General features: G+C 44.1%; 1 protein-coding gene across 2 annotated transcripts in view; it reads left to right on the top strand.

Annotated features, from left to right (window-relative positions):
- The first annotated feature begins 3,060 nt into the window (after positions 1–3,060).
- The window catches only part of FRYL (FRY like transcription coactivator), a 233,791-nt gene continuing 227,718 nt past the window's right edge, over positions 3,061–9,133 (top strand). For both annotated transcript variants that reach the window (XM_078394668.1, XM_078394667.1), the window contains exon 1: positions 3,061–3,365. The gene's annotated coding sequence lies outside the window, so the exon portion shown is untranslated. The remainder of the gene's footprint in view (positions 3,366–9,133) is intronic.

Raw genomic sequence — 9,133 nt, 5'->3', positions numbered from 1 at the left:
TCCTCACTTTTCATCCCAAAAGAACCAGCCTATGTAACCTTGGGCAAACTGTACACCCCCAGGATGCTCCCAGAAAAAGAGAATGGTAAACCACTTCTAAGTACTGTTCACCAAGAAAACCCTAAAAAAAGGATTGCGCTAAGTCATAATCAACTTGATGGCAGACAGTTTTAGTCTACACTCACCTGAAACTGTTGATACAACAGACCATGCGAGTTTTAAATCAGCTGCGTTTTTTTGAGCTCCAAAGTGCATCTTTCTCCTTAAAACTGAAAGATGAGGAGTGACTTTTGTGCAATTATGTCATGACACCTGCCTTGGGATCCTGGACTGTTACTTCTGGCAAAGCAAACAGAAAAGGGACATATAAGTGTCCCAGAAGATCTTTTGTTTTGAAATGTTGATCTAGTTATTCTAGAGTCAGCGTCCTCCTGTGGCTTCTCTCATGGATACAATAGACATGCTGTTCTAATACCAAAGCAATCACATAACAGGATTCAGGTCACTCACAAGGCAACAAAATTAGTATACTGGCTGTGTCTCTCTGGTTGCAAGTTCCAAATTTTTCTCCAGTGAAACTGAAAAGCTCTCCATCCAGAGTTCTGTGGATACTTTGAGAGTGTCCTTGCTAGTAACAAAACTGGGAGAAATAATTCTACACACTAAACTCTACTCAGTATACAGTACTTTAGTGATACTTTAAGTAATGACGGATTGTTAAAGCATCTAGCTAGATCGATTACCATTGGGAAGTTCCTACCTTACATGTGAGGCACAGGCAGTCCTGTTGATATCCTGGCCAGTTTTTGGAATTCTGAGATTATTTGGGCATTTCACTTGTCACATCAAAGCCACAGTGCTACAACACAGAGAAACTAAGTGCTAAGTCAATTTATAGCTGTCAACATTACGTTATTCCTCTGACTTAAAAAAAAAAGCTGGACTTTCACTACTGTGATAAAACCAGCTTCACTGAGGTAACAAAAACAAAGATAAAAGTTTGTCATATATGGACCTTTAATAAATAGGATTTCACAATAACTCCTTGTCTGGAAGCAAACTTTGTTAGAGTCATGTTGTTACTGGGCAACTAAAAAGGGGGAATTACATGTTTTTGTCATTGATTTGTGTGGATTAAGTGATTCATATCATAATAAAGACTCAGGTGGATCCTGATGATGTAATTCAACAGTGACCAAGGAATTTGGGGATAATCCCAAAGAACTGAAAGGTAATCCTAACGTATGATGTATGAAGTATGTGGTTCTCTTAGAATAACTGTTATAGCTAACAGTAAATCCCACTGAAGCAAATAGGCAGGACATTTGATCTGATGAGGCAAATTAAGTTTAGTGGTGATCATTGATTTGGGGTCACACACTTACTTTTTTGGTTGAGCTAGAATTTGAACCCTGGTCTCTCTCTGGTCCTAGGCTTTCACTGTAATCACAGTACTCTATCAGCTCTCATAAATATTTTGCTTATATGCAGCCCTACCTACAACAGGAGAACAGAAGTCTACATTTCAAGGACAGTGGTATTTTAAAGTGGCTAAGATGTTTGAATTAGATTTAAGAATGGTTTACAATGTCCTTACTAAATTTTCAAATGTGTGTATAAGAGACATCTTCAAAGGTTGATATTTTTCTAACTTTTTCCATAAAACAGTCAGTCAGAATGATGAGTGGCTAAAGCAAGAAACAATATATTTTACAGAACTCTTATAATCCCTTACCAGTAACCCTGCTGACTGGGGCTGATAATTATTGTAAGGGGAAAACATCTATTTGCTCCAGGTTTACAGTGTTGGAGCAGGCTCAAATCACCACTCATCCAACAAACTCATTGGGTCAGTTGAGTATGCACTCTCCGTCTAACCTATCTCACTCATTTGTGAGGATTGAAGCACTTAGAGGCAAAACTATATATACCAGCCTGAGCTCCCTGGAGGAAGACCAGGACGATAACCAAGAATATAGGAACAGCATGATTATGGCTATTCAGCAGGGCAAACGTGAGCCAGTTATACATCCAGATTCATGGCTGCAGCCCTGTGTGAGGACTTTGTGTTAATTACCTACTGCTGATATTACTTTGTCAAGAATTGAGATGTAGAGATGGGTCCAAGACAAGCCAGTCTTCCAGGGTTGAGAGCAAAGAGACTCACAAGGACGGTAGATTCCTCCACCAGCAGTGTATTTACAGACTATGTACAACTGAATTACTGTACGTACATCAGTCAACAGACCAAATAATACACTTACAGTAAATGGACAGCACTTCGTGTAGCAACTCTCCAACACAATACTCCACATAACACCATAGTGTGCGGCACATGCAGTGTGAAGAGCCAATCACGGGGCACATTACCTGGTTACTTCTAACCACGTAAACCCACATGGGTTATAAAGAAAAGTTGCAATCCCTTGCATACCTACTTAACAGTAAGCTTCACTGACCGCAGCTGGAAGTACTGTAGTTATAAAAAATTATTTATGTACAGGATTCAGTTTCAGCGGGTGAGTCTCTTCCTTTCACTACAGCTAAAAATCGGGATGGAAATCTTAACATGAAATGTTACTAAAATCCATTTCTTAGCATTTAGGAATTTCGTGCCGTTCCTATATTTAAAAAAGAAGACTGTTGGATTGTTCATATGGCCCCCTAATCCGCAAGAAGGTAATTAAAGGCGAACTATCTCTATGCCTTGTATCTGTGCTCAGCAGTTGAGTGGTCCCTCCCACTCTTCTCCGGATTCCCGAAGACAGGTTGGGTAAGGCTGAAGAGTGACTTCCATCTCGACCAGTCGAAGGGAAAGGAAACGACTTTGCAACACCAGTAAAAAAACAGAGCTGTACCATCACAGCGCAGTGATTGGAGAAAGTGATTGCCCGCCTTTGCGCATAGGTCTGGAGGTGTGACCTAAATGCCCAGAGAGCCAGTTAGGATGAAGGAGGGAGGCGGAGACAAGAGAATGGCATTCATATGGACGAATTAGTTGCCGAAATGGTTGTTCCTGTTTGAGGGAGACATGCCAATAGGGAAGGTGGTGAGGCGGGAAGAAGGTGGAGCTGGGTTACCGAGTTGTCGAGGGAGAGAAGGAGTCGCGATAAAACCAGAGAGGGACGCGGACGGAGATTAAAGTCACTGGTCGGTCTCTTTCGGGCTAAATCCTTAAAGGGATCGCGCAGCGGACATTGTTGTAAGGGAGGGCGGCAATACCGGTCGCCCGTCTGCAGTCGTTTTCGCGGCGGCGGCGGCGGCGAAAGCCTCTGTGCGGAGTCCAGCCCCTTTGCCAGCCAGCACAAGGAGGAAGCGCTTTCCTTAGGTTGGAGGAAGAGGACCATCACCAGCAGTAGTAGCAGGTAAGGAGGGAGCCCCCGGGACCAGCGCGGTGAGGATGGCGGCTGAGCGCCGTTCGCTCATGGGTTGCTTACGTGTGAGGAATCGAGAGGGCAGCTCGGCCAACCTGCTCCCAAGCCCCAACGGAAACGGAACGCCCGGGAGAACTGACGAGGCCGCCCCCGCGGGACCCGCGCTGTAAACAAGGAGGGGCGGGCGGGCGGGCGGGCTGGCTAAGCCCAGGCGCGAGGGAAGGAGCCGCCGGCAGTTGTCTCTCGGGCGCGCGCGCCTGCCCGTCGTGTGCCTTGCGGCTCAGGCGCTTTTGTTGGTAGCCGGAGGAGAGGGGGGGTTGTCGGCAGCCTGTGTTCTAAGCGGGTTGTTATCCCAGCCTCTCCAACGGTCGCCCATAGAAACCGAGGGCGACGACGGGGGGGGGGATGCTCCTGCTCTCTCCCTCTCTCTCTCTCTCACACACACATTTCTCTCCTCTTTTGGCTTTCTTCCCGTCTTCAGCCCCTCCCTCCCCTCAGAGGTTGGCCACTATGGTTCTCACACACGCCGCCGACGCCGCCTGGCTTCTTGCTTCCTTTGGCTTGCCAGACGCCCGCCCGCTCGCCCATCCTTACTAGTCCCGGGGGGGGGACTAGGGGGAAAGACGACGACGCCACTTGACTGGCCTGTGGCGACTCAGGCACACCGGCGACCGCGAAAGGGGTCGCGGAAGACCTGAGCGGGAAGGGGCGAGCCCTCACGCCTCGCTGGAAGAGCGTGAAGTAACCGAGCATTTGCCAAACGGAGCCCCCTTTCCGCCTCCTCTCTTCGGCGAGGCAGGCAGGCAGCTAACTTTCTTGCCACTGTATTCTCGAAGGCTTTCACGGCCGGGATCTGATGGTTGTTGTGGTTTGTTAAAAGGCACACTCGTTGGTTGGTGTGCCTTTTAACTCCTCCTCGGTCGGTCGGGCTGGACGGCCACGCGCACACGCGCGCGCCTCCGCGCCCTCGCTCTCTCCCCGTGGCGACGTGGGCGTGACTTTTCCTCGGCTCCTGAAATGTTCGCCTGCAGTTTTGCCGGAGGCCAGCCGCTCCCCAATAGTGGCTGGAGGGAACCTCTTTTTGAGCTCCCGGGCAGCCTGTGAGGTGCAGGAACTGTGCATCGGTGCAGAGCCCAAGAGGATGCCAGGCAGCTTACTGTTGCTCAGAGGAGCCCCCAAGGCGTCACTCCTTAACTACACGTGTGGAGTGAACAAGGGCTCTCTGTTATTACTAATATGGAACAAGTGAGACAATGGGCTTTTATTAGGCCGGCTAGCTCTGTGTGTCTGTAGGCCCGATATGGCTGCGACAAGGCGCTGTAAAAGTTGGGAGATGCCTGCTTTGCAACAAAAATACGTAACCATCCTTGGGTTGGGGGGAGGGAATTTATGTTTGGCAGGATATTGTTCAGTTTGTGTCTGTCTGTAATACAGAAGTGCTGCTATCCTGCTCTTAATGTGTGAGAATAACGAGAATAATACATTTTTAGAAACTAATGGCGTTTGATTCGAAAAAATCAAAACCTATTTCAGAGTAGTGTTCTGATCAGCTGGAATGTATGAGTAAAGCTAAACTTTTGTAATAGATTCCAGGAAATATATATCCTAGTGGACTAACAAGTCTTTCAGATGTAATGCATCTTTAAAAGTGCCTTGAAAATTTTTAAATATGTATTTAGATCTTTAGAATCAGCAATTTCTGATCATGTGTCTCTGAAGATCCTGTGTAGTATATGCCCTAGGTTAGTTACTTGATCTCCTTATGCACTTGAATATAAGCAAGAATCATAATACTATATATTAGGGTTAGAAATCCTCTTGAGAATGCTGAAACAAGATGTGGTCAGAGGAACATATCAAAGATGTACTTCTTTGTAAACATTGGCTAGAAAAGCAAATGCTTTCTTGACACTCCTGGTTCTTGTCTTCTCTCCAGACTGTGCACTGAAATGTCCTTCACAAGTAAGATTACAAATCTCAGTTTTTAATACTTACGCCCATCAATCTTGGGTCACATAAGTGCATGCTTTCTTTCCCCCATCTCCATACTGGCAAGACTGACATATTTTTGTTCAAGAGGAGATGCCCTTTTTTGTCCATCTCCATCTGCAGGTTAAAGATCTTATGCTTCTGCATTGCTTTCCTTGTTTGGGGGATTATTAATGTAATGATACTTAGAAAAATGAAATCTATGATACATTACAGATGCAGTTTATTATTAAACAGCATTTATTTAACATAGAGAAGTGGATTGCAAACAGTGGCAAATTGGTGTAGATATAATCCATAATTTTGTTTTATAAATACAGTATATTATGTATCTGTATACTGAAAAGAGGAGAAGCTTAACAAAATGTCCAAACAATAAAATTGTTACAGTAGTAGGAGTTGATTTGTCTTCTTGTAAATATTTGTTTCTGCAAATATGCTACTATATTGCAGTGTGTCTAGTGTTGTCTTAACTTGAGTGTACTGTAAAAGTATTTCAGAATCTCTGGAGAGGGTTGTAGAACAAACACTGGAAAGTTGAAGAGATACTTATCTTATGATTCTGCAGCTCCTTTTGTATTCAGAGTACAAGAAGAAAAGAAACTACTGCCATTCAGGCTATAAACATGCTTTCTTAATCCCCTCTAATAAAGGAAATTTAATTTCATTGTGGACCCTTCTAGTTTTCTTTGTTTCTGTTTAAAGAATTCAGTTGCAAGGAGAGGGAGAGGTCTTGAAGACCAATAATTTTTCAGATGTGCATCAGTAAAAATGAACACAGTATCTCTCTCTGTGTGTGTATGTACGCATTCAGGCATCTCTGTGAAGTTGTCAGATACTCATATGACATGGGGAGGAAATGTGTACAAAAAATTGTGGTGAAAGATCCTCTGAGAAAGTTAACGTACAATATATTCTCTGAACTATATACAGAAGATTTAAGTTAATTCAGATTTTGTATGATAAAATAGTGTTGCTTTCACATGATCTTTTATTTCCACATTTTTATAAAGAAGCCTAAGATACTGACACCCCTGACATGTTAACCCATCAACTATATTTTCTGAAAAGGAACCCTCATATAGTGACTTTATCGAGTTCAAAATTAGATAACTAGCATGAAACCACAAGATTAATGGTGTTCTTTGTGGTCAAATATGCCTTCGCTTAATTCAACCTTTAAACACTTGTGGGGGAGGAAGAAAAAAACTCCAGTACATTAGTTGTATGCATTTTCTGAGGAGCTAGTGGAGCAAAACCACCATCTGTAATATGATTGAATCGAGACCAAAACCCTCAATGTGGCAGGACTATGTAGGTATGGATGGCTCTAAATGCCCAGTTATGCCCTCAGATTTCAATTTTCAGAGGGGATGTCATAGCAAAGCACTTAATAACCACAAACAATATGAGCAAAATAGTAAAAGTAATTTATCAATATCCCATTTCTTGCTGGTGTTCGAGATATTATTATTAGTTTTATTTATATGCCACATTTCTCCCAACAAGGGACCCAGAGTGGCTCACAACATTGAAATTCACACAATTTAAAAACACAGTAAGTTAAATATTAAAATAGATATGTATTCATATATGTTGGTATCTACCATCATAGGCATCCTTCAGTCTTGAGAGACTATGATAACGTGCTCTTTATGTAGGACTTTGACGCTGTATGTGAAGCTGGAGTGTCCTCTCCAGAGCATGAAGCCTGGGTAAAATAATATGGAGGATAGGCTGTTACCCAAGCAGCAGATCCCCCCTCTCCACATCACTGAAGTAGTCCAATAGAAAGGCAAGAGCCAATACAACTGGTTCCAGCGATGTCGCAGGAGTTGGCAGAACGACACAAACTGCCTCTGGGACTCCGGCTCCAGATTTTGCCTCAAGGTTAACTCCTGAAGCCTTTTCCATCAGTGGATAGAGCCACAAGACAGTGGAGGTTTGGAATCTGAGTTTTCCTTCCCCTAGATGGGCTGCCTTCCCAGGCTAACGAGTCCCACCTACCCGGGCTGCTCCCTCGCCGCATGGATGACGGTGGTGCCTCCTCCTTCTCCTCACGGCATGGGGGTTTGGGATCAGAGTTTTCCTTCTCCGAGATGGGCTGCCTTCCCAGGCTAACAAGCCCCACCTACCCGGTACTTACAACTGCCACATTTTGGACTTGCTGAAGCTTCCATATTTCAAGGGCACCTGTACATAGAGAGCATTACTATAGTTGTGGCGTTCACCTGAAGTTAAGCATTATTCATAAGTAATATGTTAATGTGGTTGTGAGGCAGAGCCAAAGGAGGTGCTGAGAGGCGGAGCCTGGGACAGAAGTGCAGTCTGAGACAGGGAGAGCTAGAGAAGAGGATAATTTTTGGGGCTTTGAGGCACAGAGAGAGTGATGAAGGAGTGATTAGTCAGAGTATGACTTGTATTAATTAATATAGAAGAGATTAAAATAATATTGAAGCTTTGTGGAACTTTAAGAATGTGCTTAAGAATTATTCCTGAAACCACATGTAATCAGTAAACCAGTTTCTGTTAAAAAGTCAGTACTGGATGGACCTTGGTCTTTCATAAGAAATATAAGTTGATAAAGAGATCAACTGGTGGCAGCGTGTCAAGAGGCATGTCGGGATACCTTCGTGAGCTCTGGGTTTGGTGAAACAAGCCAGGGCTACGGGGTAAACGTCACAATAGTATATTTTGGAAATTACTAAAGTATGAACTACTGTTGCTAGGCATTTTGTCTCCAGGTAGGGGCACAGTTGGCAGTCAGCCAAAGCTGACAAAAAGTACTCTTGGTTACAACAGATATCTGTGGCTCCATAGAGAGGTCCAGGAGTACACCTAAACTACGAGACTGATCCTTCAAGGGGAGTGTAACTTCATCAGGGTCAGGTGAATAGCCCTCTAGCCATTCTTGTGAACTTTCCAACAGTATATTCTCAATCTTATTTGGATTCAATTTCAGTGTATTGACCCTCATCCTGTCCATTATTGCAGCCAGACAACCTTCCAGAACCTGCACTGCATCACCTGCAGATGAAGAAAAGGACAGAGAGAGCTCTGTGTCATCCACATATTGATGACAGCAAACTCTGAATATCTGAATGACTTCTCCCTGTGGCTTTATATAGATGTTAAAAAGCACTGGAGAAATGACCAAAACTTGAGAGACCCATAAGAGAGGTCCAAGGGGGTGATTATCGCCTCCCCAAGCTGTACTCTCTGAGAACGGCTCTCAAGGAAGGAATCACTGGAGAATGGCATCCCTGAATTTGAATCCCAAATTCAGAAAGGTATCATGGTTGACATTATTAAAACTGCAGAAAGATCCAGGAGGATCAGGTCCCTCTGTCTGCCTCCCTCAGACTATAATATAAGGCAACCAATGCAGGTTCAGTTTCCTGGTGTGACCTAAACCGCAATTGAAATGGATTTAGACCAGTGGTTTCCAACCTTGGGCAACTCAGGTGTTCTTAAGACTGCAACTCCCAGAAGCCTTCACCACTAGCTGTGCTGGCCAGGGTTTCTGGAAGTTGCAGTCCAATACCTGAGTTACCCAAGGTTGGGAACCACTCATCTAGACTTTCTGTGTCCTCCAATAACACATGCAACTAGTCAGCCACCACCCTCTTGATCAGTATGCCCAAGAATGGTATATTAGCAATTGGTCCATAGTTACTAGTCATCTAATACTAATTTCGATTTATTTGGAATGGACTTTATAATGGTCTCCTTTAGTAAGGGAGGTAGATATCCCGCCCAATGAGATCTGT

Source organism: Pogona vitticeps, chromosome 5, assembly GCF_051106095.1.
Source record: "Pogona vitticeps strain Pit_001003342236 chromosome 5, PviZW2.1, whole genome shotgun sequence".
NCBI classification, from domain to species: Eukaryota; Metazoa; Chordata; class Lepidosauria; order Squamata; family Agamidae; genus Pogona; species Pogona vitticeps.
Note: the sequence above shows the minus strand (reverse complement) of the source record. Positions and strands in the feature narration are given on the sequence as shown.